Source organism: Balaenoptera borealis, assembly GCF_965194805.1.
Source record: "Balaenoptera borealis genome assembly, chromosome: 19".
In the NCBI taxonomy this organism is placed as follows: Eukaryota; Metazoa; Chordata; class Mammalia; order Artiodactyla; family Balaenopteridae; genus Balaenoptera; species Balaenoptera borealis.
The window spans coordinates 56,945,382-56,960,112 of NC_138878.1; the positions used below are offsets into that span (position 1 = coordinate 56,945,382).

The 14,731-nt window shown below is 40.4% G+C and overlaps 1 pseudogene across 1 annotated transcript; it reads right to left on the reverse strand.

The window, feature by feature from the left end:
- Window positions 1-236: 236 nt before the first annotated feature.
- LOC309616520 (ras-related protein Rab-11A pseudogene) lies at window positions 237-8,410 on the reverse strand (annotated as a pseudogene). Its single transcript has 2 exons — window positions 8,403-8,410; window positions 237-8,316 (listed from the first exon to the last, which is right to left on the reverse strand). The product of its transcript is annotated as a ras-related protein Rab-11A pseudogene (transcript).
- Window positions 8,411-14,731: the final 6,321 nt, after the last annotated feature.

Genomic DNA, 14,731 nt, shown 5'->3' on the forward strand with positions numbered 1-14,731 from the left:
GGGTGGGATGAATTGGGAGATTGGGATTGACATATATACACTATTGATACTATGTATAAAATAGATAACTAATGAGAACCTACTGTACAGCACAGGAAACTCTATTCAGTGCTCTGTGGTGATCTAAATGGGAAGGAAATCCAAAAAAGAGGGGATATATGTATATGTATAGCTGATTCACTTTGCAGTACAGTAGAAACTAACACAACATTGTAAAGCAACTATACTCCAATAAAAATTAATTAAAAGGGCTTCCCTGGTGGCGCAGTGGTTGAGAATCTGCCTGCCAATGCAAGGGACACGGGTTCGAGCCCTGGTCCGGGAAGATCCCACATGCCGCGGAGCAACTGGGCCCGTGAGCCACAATTACTGAGCCTGCGCGTTTGGAGCCTGTGCTCCGCAACAAGAGAGGCCACTATAGTGAGAGGCCCGCACACCGCGATGAAGAGTGGCCCCCGCTTGCCACAACTAGAGAAAGCCCTCGCACAGAGACGAAGACCCAACACAGCCATAAATAAATAAATTAATTAATTTAAAAAAATTAATTAAAAAATAAAATAGTAAAATAAAATAAAATAAATGTAGGGGGAAGGATTTGAGTATTCAAGGGCTTTGAATGCCGGGCTGAGGAGCCCAGACTTTGTTTCCTATGTCCCTAAACAAGGATGCTGGGGGGGTCTCACTGTACACAATGTTTAACTCTTGGTTGACTAGTCAAGACGAGCTTAGGAATCTCCCGGCTGAGAGCGGAGGCAGAGGGGACCCTCACGATGTCCATACTCAGAGGATGAGGGAGATGAGTTTACTGCGGAATTAGGGAGTGGTGCAACAGGGGAGGGATGACTGCTCTCTCTGACCCGGTCTCCACCATCACGGACCCTGTCAATTTCTACCCAAATCACTACTTACCTCCTCTTCTGCCTCTAGTCCGCAGCTCCTAGGTGGAACCAGAGGAATCTTCCTCAATACGACCATGTCACTCATTAATCAAGTCAACAAGTATTAATCGAGGACCAACTAACTACAGTTGACCCTTGAACCACACGGGTTTGAATTGTGTTGCGGGGCCACTTGACTTGGATTTTTTTTCAGGAAATATGTACTATATGTACATGATCAGGGTTGGTTGAATCTGCAGATGTGGAACTGAGGATTCGGAGGGCCGGCTGTAAAGTTACAGGCGGATTTTCCATTGCCAGGAGGCAGCTCCTCCAAACGCTGCATTGTTCAAGGGTCAACTGTATAGTTACTGGGAATACAGCAAAGAAAACAGAAAAAAAAAAAAATGCCCTGTTCTCACGGAGTTGACACTCTAGTTGGGCTGTCCCCTGTGTACAGCTGTGAGAATTTTTCTAGGGTCGATTGCCAGAAGTGGAATTGCTGGGTTGCAGTATATGTGCAACTTGAACTCGGCTAGGCATTGCCAAATTGCTCTGCAAAGTTAGCTTAACTAATTTATACTCCCACCCACAGTATATAAAGATTCCTGTGTTGTCCTTCAATATTTGTTCCTATCAATTATAAACTTTTGTTAATCTGACGGGTGTGAAATATCTCGTTTTAATTTACTTTTCTCCAAATGATTACTGGGTTGAGCATTTCATGTGTGTATCGGCCATTCCCTTTCCTCCTCTGTGAACTGCCTTTTGATACCTTTTGTTTTTTTCTTGTTGGTTTATAGGAGTTTAGTCTGATCACTAATCCTTTGTTGGAAGGGCCAGTCCCTTTTTAAGAGCTCGTCTGACTGGGTCAGGTCCTCCCAGGATAATCTCATTTATGATTAACTCAGAAATCAAGAGATTTGGGACTCTAATTACATCTGCAAAATCCCCTTTGTCATGGAATGTAACACAGGGGAGTGATAATGCCATCCTATTCATACCTCCAGCCCACACTTAAGGGAAGGGAATTATATGGAGGTATGGGTCATGCGGAATCGTTTTCAGAATTCTGCTTGTCACAAATATTGTAAGAAGTTAAACAATTTTTTTTTCTTCTTAAAGGAGTTTTTGGTCTCATAGATTCTACTTTTTTTTTCTCTCACTAGATTACCAGTTACCAGTTTATTATAAAGAATATTAAAGGATACAAATCAACAGGCAGATGAAGGGATACACAGAGGGAGGTCCTGAACAAAGGAGCCCCTGTCTTCGTGGAGTTTGGGACCTGGCACGTGGAAGCGTTCTGGTTCCCTAACTTAGAAGCTCTCTACTGTTTTGTTTGTGTGTGTGTGTGTTTGTTGTTGTTGTTTTGTGCTTCACTCATTTCTGCTATTTGAATGCCAGGCTGAGGACCCCAGACTTTGTTTCCTAGGTCCCTAAATAAGGATGCTGAGTGGTCTCACTGTACACAGTGTTTAACTCTTGGTTGACTAGTAAAGGCGAGCTTAGAAATCTCCTGGTTGAGAGCAGAGGCAGAGACGCTCACGGGTCTCTTTCTTTGACATTTAAAAAGTCTTGCTCTGTAATTATTTTAAAATTTTTTCCTGTATTGGATGCTGACTCATTAATTTTCAGTTTTCTTATTTTCATATAAGCACTTCTCTCTGAAGTCTGTATCCTTTAAGTATTGAGATGTAATGATTTCATCATTCAGCTCTAAACATTTTCAATATCCAATATGATTTCTACTTGGTCCATCCATTGTATAAAAGTATGCATTAAAATTTCTGAGCATTTTGGTGTTTGTTTTTCTCTTTTTGTTATTGATTTCTATTTTTTTTTTTTTTTTTACATTGTGGACAGATTGCATTTTCTATACTATTATTCCATTAACATTTACTAAGGTTTGTATCTTGGCCTGGTATGTGGCTAGTATTTGTAAAATCTCCATGTGTGTTTGAAAATAGTGAGGATTCTCTAAGAGTTTAGGGTCCTCTAGCTGTTAAATGGGTCTACCTAATTAAGCATCTTTTTCAAATATTCTATACTTTTACTATTTTAAAAATCTGTTTGATTTATCAGTTACTCATGGGGATAAGTTAAATTCTTGTAATTTAGGGCTATATTGTTATGTGTCAGGATTTTTATATTTTCCAGGTGCATAGGTCCTTTTTTCACAATATTCCTGTTATTCCTAATAATTTCTTTTTGCCATAGTGTCAATCTTGTTTCATATAAGTATGTATAGCCACATTGTCTTTTTTTCAGGAGACATTAGGCTGGTATACCCTCTCCTATTTATTTATCTTTATCCTTACTGTGTCTTGTGTGATTTATTTTTTATTCAGTCTATGAGTGTGGGTCATGGGGGGTTTATTAATTGCTGAGTATAGTCTGTTTTTACTTATTATTATTATTATTTTTTAGATTTAATTTTTAAAATTGAAGCATAGGGACTTCCCTGGAGGTCCAATGGTTAAGACTCCATTCTTCCACTGCAGGGGGCACGGGTTCGATTCCTGGTTGGAGTAACTAAGATCCTGCATGCTGCGCCACACGGCCAAACAAACAAAAATATTGAAGGATAGTTGATTTACGATGTTGTGTTAATTTCTGCTGTACAGCAAAGTGATTCAGTTATACATATATATACATTCTTGTTTTTTAAACATCCTTATTGGAGTATAATTGCATTACAATGGTGTGTTAGTTTCTGCTTTATAACTAAGTGAATCAGTTATACATATACATATATCCCCATATCTCTTCCCTTTTGCATCTCCCTCCCTCTCATCCTCCCTATCCCATCCCTCTAGGTGGTCGCAAAGCACCGAGCTGATCTCCCTGTGCTATGCGGCTGCTTCCCACTAGCTATCGGTTTTACATTTGGTAGTGTATATATGTCCATGCCACTCTCTCACTTTGTCCCAGCTTACCCTTCCCCCCCTCCCCGTGTCCTCAAGTCCATTCTCTAGTAGGTCTGTATCTTTGTTCCCGTCCTGCCCATAGGTTCTTCATGACCTTTTTTTTTAGATTCCATATATATGTGTTAGCATACGGTATTTGTCTTTCTCTTTCTGACTTACTTCACTTAGTATAATAATCTCTAGGTCCACCCATGTTGCTGCAAATGGCATTATTTCATTCATTTTTTATGGCTGATTACTATTCCTTTGTATATACAAAGGAATAGTAATCAGCCATAAAAAATGAATGAAATAATGTACCACATCTTCTTTATTCATTCGTCTGTTCATGAACATTTAGGTTGTTTCCATGTCTTGGCTATTGTGAATAGTGCTGCTATGAACATAGGGGTGCAGGTATCTTTTTGAATTATAGTTTTGTCTGGATATATGCCCAGGAGAGGGATTGCTGGATTATATGGCAACTCTATTTTTAGTTTTTTGAGGAACTTCCATACTGTTTTCCATAGTGGCTGCACCAACTTACATTCCTACCAACAGTGAGGGAGGGTTCCCTTTTCTCCATACCCTCTCCAGCACTTGTTATTTGTAGACTTTTTAATGATGGCCATTCTGACTGGTGCGAGGTGGTACCTCACTGTAGTTTTGATTTGCATTTCTCTAATAATTAGCGATGTTGGGCACCTTTTCATGTGCCTGTTAGCCATCTGTATGTCTTCTTTGGAGAAATGTCTGTTTAGGTCTCCTGCCCATTTTTTGTTCAGGTTGTATGTTTTTTGTTGTTGTTGAGTTGTATGAGCTGCTTGTATATTTTGGAAATTAAGCCTTTGTCGGTCACATAATTTGCAAATACTTTCTCCCAGTCTGTAGGTTGTCTTTTTATTTTGTTTATGGTTTCCTTTACAGTGCAAAACTTGTAAGTTTGATTAGGTCTCATTTGTTTATTTTAGCTTTTATTTCTATTGCCTTGAGAGAGTGGCCTAAGAAGACATTGGTGGGAATTCCCTGGTGGTCCAGGGGTTAGGACTCCATGCTTTCACTGCCAAGGTCCCAGGTTCAGTCCCTGGTTGGGGAACTAAGATCCTATAAGCTCAGTGGTGCAGCCAAAAAAAAAAAAAAAGACATTGATACTGTTTATGTCGGAGAATGTTTTGCCTATGTTCTCTTCTAGGAGATTTATAGTGTCATGTCCTATATTTAAGTCTTTAAGCCATTTTGCATTTATTTTTGTGTTTGGCACCATACTGTTTTAATTATTGTAGGTTTGTAATATATTTTGAAAGCAGGAAGTGTGATGCTTCCAGCTTTATTTTTTTCTTTTTTTCCCTAAAGATTGTTTAGGCTATTTGGTGATCCCTTGTTGTTCCATATTAATTTTTGGATTGTTTTTTCTATTTTTGTGAAAAATGCTATTGGAATTTTGATAGGGATTGCATAGAGTCCGTAGATCGCTTTAGGTAGTATGAACATTATTAACAAATACTGTCTTCCATCTTTTCAAGTGCCTTTTGGACATCTGTATGTCTTCTTTGGAAAAATGTCTATTCAGCTCTTCTACCCATTTTTAAAATTTATTTATTATTATTATTATTTTTGGCTTCATCAGGTCTTCATTGTGGCACGTGGGATCTTTGTTGAGGCATGCAGGATCTTTTTGTTGCGGTGTGTGGGCTCTTCATTGCAGCACACGGGTTTCTCTCTAGTTGTGGCATGCGGGTTTTCTCTCTCTAGTTGAGGCATGCAGGCTCAGTAGTTGTGGTTTGAGGGCTTAGTTGCCTCGCAGCATGTGGGATCTTAGTTCCCCAACCAGGGATTGAACTCATGTCCCCTGCATTGGAAGGCAGATTCTTTACCACTGGACCACCAGGGAAGTCCCTCTTCTACCCATTAAAAAAAAATTTTTTTTTTTATTGTTAGTTGTAAGCATTCTCTATATATTTTGGATAGTCACTCCTTTTCAGATATATGATTTGCAAATATCTTCTATTCAGTAGATTGTCTCTGTTTGGTTGTTCTTGTTGATCGTTTCCTTTACTGTGCAGAAGCTTTTGAGTTTTATGTAGTCCCATTTATTTATTTTTGCTTTTGTTTCCCTTGCCTGAGGAGACATATCCAGAAAGATATTGCTAAGACTGATGTTCAAAACACTGAAAAATTCCTCTTCAATTTTTTGGGAAGAGTTTGAGAAAGATTGGCATTAATTCTTCCTTAAATATTTGGTAGAATTCACCAATGAAGCAATCTTGTCCTGGGCTTTCTTTGTTGGGACGTTTTACTAATTCAATCTCCTTACTAGATATAGATTTGTTCATATTCTCTGTTTCTTCATGATTCAGTCTGTCTAGGTAGGTTGAATGTTTCTAGGAATTTGTCTATTTCTTTTAGGTTATCCAATTTATTGGTGTATAATCTTTGTTGTATCCGATTATCCGTGCCCACTATGGCATATTTTAGAGTAATGAGTGCTATGACCATGGGGAATTTAAGCAAGGCAATAGTTCCAATGGTTAATATGGGCATCCCTGTTGGTCTTTCACTTTATATTCAGCAACTCCCTTAAGATTATAGGGAGTATTTTGTTTAAATTTAGTGGGATCTCCAGGTGTAACTGTAATTTGAGCCCTTGTATTGATTATGATCACAAAGGCTTGCCAATTGGCACATTTCAGCACGTTAAAGTTAATTTGGAATCTGTGTGTAAAGGCACAAAAGCTCTTCAGTCCCTTTAATTTTCTGAATGTATAAATTCTTTCTGTAAATCTTGGATTTACAGGTCAAATTGGGGACTTCTTTCTCCAGTTTTTGTTTTGTTTTGTTTTCTCTCCCTGTATTCAGGACTCTCTCTCTCTCTCTCTATCCCCCCACCTTCTCTCCTCCCTCTCTTCCTCTTCCTTCCTCCCTTCCTCCCTCCCTCCCCCCTTTCTTTCTTACTGGATATACTTCCGGGGAGGGAGTGGATATCTCTACTCTGCTCATATTTATACATTTCTTATTCCAGAGACCTTCAAATCAGTATTTTCAGGGTTAGGGTCATCTCCCATGTTGATAGTTACTTTGTAAGGCTTAAGGCAAATTTGCATGAACCCCTTCACTGTGCCACGGTGGTTCCACAAATGTTTTCCCCTATAACCCCGAGGATCAAGATCTTTGTTGCAACAGAGGAATGGGCAGCAGAAGAGGTATTTAAGGGTCCTGGTGAGCAGTCTGCTCTTAGGAGGGTGGACCTCAGCATGCCACCTAATGACTTCTTTCCTCCTTCTCCCTCTCTCTCTCTTCCTTTCTAAAGATAGCTCTTTCATGAGCAATGACCTGATGGGTCCATATGTTGTGCAGGGTATAGTTGTTCCCTTGAGTGTTCTCTCTATTTCTCCATATCTATATTTATATATCAGAAATTTTAGCACTGATTCAATAATTTATCAAATTTGCAGCCTGTATTAAATGTTCATCAATTGTCCCAATACTGCCTTTTGTAGCAATTGCCCCTTTCCTTCAGTTCAGGATCCAATCTGTGATTATGCATTATATTTAGTTGTAGCCTCTTTTTCTTTAATATGGAATAGATTCTCCACTTTTGTCTTTTTGTTGTTGTTGTTGTCATTGACCACAAGAATTACAAATATATTTAAATATTTACAAATATATTTACAAATATATTCTCAGACCTGGGAATTGGACTATACACAGCCCTCCCGGGGAGAAGAGAAACACCTTACATGTTCTGACAGCACTGCACCTTTGGCTTGTTTTCAGTGGTTGGTGGAACAAGAAAAGGAATCACATTGTTGCTTGGGAACATGTCATTTTCACGTCTGTCTGGCATTTACTTCTGGGAAACTATGTGGTATATCTCTGTCAAGACTGTCTGAAAAGTAGCTTCTACATTTGTAGAGTCTAGAGCAGATGTCTCAGTGAATGATGAACCATTCTTTTCTGCAAAAGCTCTTGCTTCATCTGTAGGAACTGCCCTGAAATGACGCAGATCACTCTTATTGCCCACAAACATGGTAACAATGTTATTATCAGTGTGATCTCTCGGTTCTGTCAGCCATCACTCTGCATTTTCATATGTGAGATATTTAGCAATATCATAGACCAATAAGGCACCTACAGCGCCACGATAGTGTGCTGATGTTATAGCTCGGTATAGCTCTTGCACTGCTGTGTCCCATATCTGTGCCTTTATTGTTTTCCCAGTAACCCGGATGCTTCTTGTTGCAAACTCTATTCCAATGGTGTTCTTGCTTTCAAGATTAAACCCATTTCGAGTAAATCAAGACAGGAGATTACTCTTTCAAACACCAGAATCTCCAATAAGGACAACTCTGACGAGATAGTTATACTCATTGTCACGGGTACACACTGAAGTGAAGGGACGGGAGCAGCAGTGGTATCGGTGGGACCAGGCGGCGTCGCTGCAGGGGTAACCCGAGCGCCGAGCTTCAGCTGCTGGACTGGGTAAAGCCACTTTTGTCTCTTTTTTGGCCACGCCGCGGGGGTTGAGGGATCTTAGTTACCCGACCAGGGATTGAACCCAGGTCCTTGGCAGTGAAAGCGGGTGTCCTAACCACTGGACCACCAGGGAATTCCCGACCTTGACATTTTGAATAGCATAGAATAGCTGTTTTGGAAATTGTCCAGATCTCAACTAGGATTTGCTTGATGTTTTCTTGTGCATTTTTTCCAGTACATTTTTTAATCCTTTGGAAGGCAAAGCCTTTTTCATTAGACACTTAACATGGCACTGTATCAAAGCTTAGCCTTTGGCTTCCATAAGCTCTGAAGAAGTGGGTTTTGCAGAAAGCCCTTTCAGTTTCCAGTGTCTGTTGTCTCACAGTTTCATGAGGCTTCATGTTTAAGACTTTATGGATAAGATAATTAAATGTAACATGACTGTTCAGAGTAGCCTAAAACTAACAGGACATTTCAGATTACCTGCAGCTAGGTTTTTTTTTTTCTTCCATAAATCTGCCTAAAGACTTGGCTCACTCTTTTTTTTTCTTTTCTTTTCTATTTTTTTTTTTTTCTTATTTGGTTGCACCGGGTCTTAGTTGTGGCAGGCAGGCTCCTTAGTTTCGGCTCGCCAGGTCCTTAGTTGTGGCATGCGAACTCTTAGTTGTGGCATGCATGTGGGATCTAGTTCCCTGACCAGGGATTGAACCCGGGCCCCCTGCATTGGTAGCATGGAGTCTTATCCACTGCACCACCAGGGAAGTCCCTTGGCTCACTCTTTTAAAAAATTAATTAATTAATTTTGAAAAATTGAAGTATAGTTGGTTTGCAATGTTGTGTTAGTTTCAGGTGCACAGCAAAGTGATTCAGTTATATATATATATATATATATATATATATATATATATATATATATATATATATATATTCAGATTATTTTTCATTATAGGTTATTACAAGATATTGAATATAATTTCCTGGCTTTACAGTAGGACATTGTTGTTGGTTCACTCTTTAAAAAAAATTCTAATTCCTCTTTAAAAAAAAATACCCTATTTTTACATACTGTAAAACTCCCTCTTTACAGTGAGGTTTTACATAGATTCTTATAACCATTGCAGATAGGATGCAGAATCATTCCAACATCCCAAAGAGTTGCTTGTGCTTCCCTTTGTACTCAGATCCTCCTCCTATCTTTAATAGCCTGCTGAAAACTTGATTCATCCCAGCAAAATTGATTTTAGACTTTAGGCCTCCAGAACTTTGAGAAAATTAATTTCTGTTCTTTTAAGACACCAAGTGTGTGGTAATGGGTTGTGGTAGCCATAGGACACTAGTACAGATCTTGGTACTAGAAGTGAGGTGCCACTGTAACAAATACCTAAAAATGTGGGTGACTTTGGAATTGTGTAATGAGTAGAGGCTGGAAGAATTTTGAGGCACATGATAGAAAATGCCTAGATTGCCTTAAACAGATTGTTGGTAGAAATATGGATCTTAAAGACACTGTTGGTGAGGACTCAGAAGGAAATGATGAATATGTTGTTTGAAATTGGAGGAAAGAGGATCCTTATTATATAGTGGCAGAAAGCTTAGCTGAATTGGCTATTACAGTTGTATGGAAAGCAGAACTTGTAAACAATGAACTTGGATATTTAGCTGAGGATATTTCCAAGCAAAGTGGTGAAGATGTGATCTGGTTTCTTCTCACTTCTTATAGTAAAATGAGAGAGGGCAGAGATAAATTGAGGAAAGAAATATTAAGCAAAAAAAGAGCTGGGACTTGATGATTTCAAGGAAATTCAAGAATAGGAAATTCACTAACTCATTTGGGTAAATACCAAAGAGCACGATTGCTGAGTCCTACGATAGACAATGTTGAGCTTTGTAAGAAACTGCCAAATTGTCCTCCAAAGTGGCTGTACCATTTTGCATTCCCACCAGTGATGAATGAGAGTTCCTGCTGCTCCACATCCTTGTCAACACTTGGCCTTGTCAGTGTTTGGGATTTTAGCAGTTCAATAGGTGTGTAGTGGATATCTCTTTTTTTTTTAAATTAATTAATTAATTTATTTATTTTTGGCTGTGTTGGGTCTTCGTTTCTGTGCGAGGGCTTTCTCTAGTTGCGGCAAGCGGGGGCCACTCCTCATCGCGGTGCGCGGGCCTCTCACTGTCGCGGCCTCTCCCGTTGCGGAGCACAGGCTCCAGACGCGCAGGCTCAGTAGTTGTGGCTCACGGGCTTAGTTGCTCCGCGGCATGTGGGATCTTCCCAGACCAGGGCTCGAACCCGTGTCCCCTGCATTGGCAGGCGGATTCTTAACCACTGCGCCACCGGGGAAGTCCCAGAAGTTTTTATTTTTAATGTAGTCCAACTTATCAATTGGAAAGTACATTTGGTGTTGTATCTGAGAAGTCACAGTCAAACCCAAGGTCACTTAGGTTTTCTATGTTATCTTCTAAAAGTTTTCTTCTTTTTCATTCTACATTTAGATCCTTGATCCATTTTGAATTAATTTTTGTGGAAGGTATCGGGGCTGTGTCTAGATTCATTTCTTGTTTCCATGTGGATATTCAGTTGTTCTGGCATCATTTGTTGAAAAGACTGTATTTTCTCCATTGAATTGCATTTGATCCTTTGTCAACATTTAATTAATTAATTAATTAATTAGGTTGTGCTGGGTCTTTGTTGCATCAGGCCGGCTCCTTAGTTGCAGCTTGCCAACTCCTTAGTTGTGGCACACAGTCTCCTTAGTTGTGGTATTCGAGCTCTTAGTTGTGGCATGCATGTGGGATCTAGTTCCCTGACCAGGGATGGAACCCTGGCCCCCTGCATTGGGAGCTCGGAGTCTTAACCACTGCACCACCATGGCTGTCCCCTCAACATTTATTTTTGAATGTTGATCCAGCCTTCTACCCTGGGAATAAACCTCACATGGTGTATTACTCTTTTTATATATTGATGGATTTAATTTGCTAATATTTTGTTGAGAATTTTTGTATCTATATTCATGAGGGATATTGGTCTGTAACTTTCTTTTCTGTACTATCATTGTCTTGTTTTGGCATCAGGGAAATACTGGCTTCATAGAGTAAGTTGAGACGTGTTTCCTTATTTTCTGTTTTCTGGAACAGATTGTGGAGAAGGATGCTATGTAGCTAATATACACTGTGTTGGATATTACATGTCAAAGCCTCGTTTTTAATTTATTTATTTGGCTGTGTTGGGTCTTAGTTGCAGCACTTGGGATCTTTTGTTGCAGGGAGTGGGCTCTTCGTTGCAGCGTGCGGGCTCCAGAGTGCACGGGCTCAGTAGTTGCCGCGCGCCGGCTTAGTTGCCCCTCGGCATGTGGGATCTTAGTTCCTCGACCAGGGATCGAACATGCGTGCCCTGCATTGGAAGGCAGATTCTTAACCACTGGACCACCAGGGAAGTCCCAAAGCCTCATGGGTTTTTTTTTTTGTTTTTTGTTTTTTTCCTCCTGGCATTGTCAGAGAATGTAGGTATTACAAATAAATGGATTTTCCATATAACTGGAACTGATCTTTTCAATAGCAAATGGGAAAAAAAGTGTTTTAAAACTGAGGTGTAATTGACATACATTATATTAGATTCAGGTGTACAACATAATGATTTGTATATTTTGTGAAATGATGACCACAGTAAGTCTAGTTAACATCTGACATACGTAGAATTTTTTTCTTGTAATGAGAACTAAAAAAAAAAAAAAATCACTTTTAATGTGAAAGCCACGTTTTAATACTTTGTTTTGTGGTAACTTTTTGGGAACCCTGTGAACCATTTTTTCTCCATTTCCTGCTGGATCCTGCTGGACCATTAGGGGGAGAATGGAATCTTGGTAGAGGAACAAGGGGTTCTTTCCTTCCTGTTTGATTGTTATTCTGTGAATATTACCACAGCAACAGTCCTTCACTTCAGTGGAGAGGGCAGAAAAAGCATTCTAGGCAAAGGGAACAGTCAGTGCAAATGCCTGGAGACATAAATAATCCATGCACAGTAATAGAAGTTTGGTGAGCTTGGGGAATAGGATCTGTTTAGTGACATGTGATGAGAAACGAGACTGGGAGAGGAGGGCAGAGCCCAGGCTAGAAACGGTCTTGGAGACTAGCCCAGGGAGTTTGGAATTTCTCCTTTAAGCTTTTGTTCTTCAAACTGCAGGTCATAACCCATTAATGATTCACGAGCAGCTCGACGGGCTGCAACAAGCATTTAAAAAATAATAAAATAAAAGAGAAGGGAAGACAAAATATCAGAGTGCCTCTCATGAGTAAAAAAGCACTGCTCCAGCTATACAGATATCTGTGTGCATGTGTGTGTACAGGTTTGCACGCGTCCCGGGAGCAGCCACGTGTGGAACATCCTGAGTTTGAGTCAGGGGTGATGTGACATCTAAATTCCTATCCCTCTACCTCCTTTCTCCAAAACATTTCTTCTGAGAATCACCCCTGTACTCCAGAGTTCCTCTGGGGGCAGGGGCTCCATCTGAATTATCTCTGGAACCTCAAGAGAGGCACACTGGAATCCAACTGTCTTTCATCCAAATCTGCCTTTGTCATGTCCTAACTGTGCTACTTTGAGCAGATTCTTTTTTTTGTAGACAAGAATGTCTTCTTTTTTTTAAAAAAAATAAATTTATTTATTTTATTTATGGCTGTGTTGGGTCTTCGTTGCTGTGTGCGGGCTTTCTCTAGCTGCGGCGAGCGGGGGCTACTCTTCGTTGCGGTGCACGGGCTTCTTGTTGCAGTGGCTTCTCTTGTTGTGGCGCATAGGCTCTAGGGCGCAGGCTCAGTAGTTGTGGCGCACGGGCTTAGTTGCTCCGTGGCATGTGGGATCTTCCCGGACCAGGGCTCGAACCCATGTCCCCTGCATTGGCAGGCGGATTCTTAACCACTGCACCACCAGGGAAGCCCTAGGCAGATTCTTTAACCTTCCTCTGAGTCCGTGTGCTCATTTGTAACAAGGATCATCATAGAGTCACCTCACAGACACTTTATTTGGTTGAATGAGTGCATGCATAAGTGGTGTTATGGATTGAACTGTCAAGAAGGTACTCTGAAGTTGGAACTCCCAGTACCTCAGAATGTGATCTTATTTGGAAAAAGAATCATTGAAGATATAATTAGTTAAGATGAAGTCATCCTGGAGTATGACTGGTACACTTATAAAAAGATGGCCAGTAAAAAAGGACAAAATAATGTCCTTTGCAGCAACGTGGATGGACCTAGAGATGATCATACTAAGTGAACTAAGTCAGACAGAGAAAGACAAATATCATATGATATCGCTTATATGTGGAATCTAAAAAAAATGGTACAAATGAACTTATTTACAAAACGGAAATAGAGCCACAGATGTAGAAAAGAAACTTACGGTTACCAGGGGGAAAAGGGGAGAGGGATAAATTGGGAGATTGGGATTGACATATACACACTACTATATGTAAAATAGATAACTAATTAGGACCTACTGTATGGCACAGGGAACTCTACTCAATACTCTGTATTGGCCTATATGGGAAAAGAATCTAAAAAAGAGTGGATATATGTATATGCATAACTGATTCCCTTTGCTCTACACCTGAAACTCACACAACATTGTAAATCAACTATACTCCAATAAAATTAAAAAAAAAAAGATGGCCATGTGAAGAGAGACAAACACAGGGACGACACCATGTGATGACAAAGGCAGAGTTTGGAATTACACAGCTGCAAGCCAAGCAACTCCAAAGACCAAGAGCTGCAAACCACCAGAAGCTAAGAAGAGGCAAGGAAGGATTCCCCTACAGGTTTCAGAGGGAGCATGGCCCCGCTGACACCTTGATATTGGATCTAGCTTGCAGAACTCTGAGACAATACATTTCTGTTGGTGTAAGCCACCCAGCTTGTGATACTTTGGTCTGGCAGTTCTAGGAAACTCATACAAGGGGCTCAGCACAGTGCCTGGCACATAGCAGGCACTCAACACATGCTACTTGTGCCTGTCGTTACGGCAAGAGCAGGATTCTTGTTTTGCTAGAAGAGAGTAGTGAAAAACAAGCTACCCAGTAACATCACCACTGTCATCCGCCCATTCCTGCAGCCATTGAGTTTTAAAGCTCAGCACCAGGCTATGTTTCAATCTTCAAATAATTCCTGTGAGGAAGGAGACAGATGAGAGGCTCAGGAAGGCCCAAAGAGTTAGCAGCAAAGCCTGGACCAGAATCCAGGGCTCCTGTTAACACCTCCGCCCCAGCACTGTCTCTTTGCTGGGTTGGGTCACTGGCTCTTCCAGAGCAACAAAGCTGAGACTGCCCTATCTGGACAAGTGAGATCGAGGCATTGGTAGCTAGAATGTGACTTCTCTTGGCACCTTTGGTAATGCCTTGATGGACTCCTGCTTTTCCCTTTTCAGGTGTAAGTTTGAGGACTCTGAAGATTAATACTTGTTCTCTCTTCCCTCTCGTCTCCCTT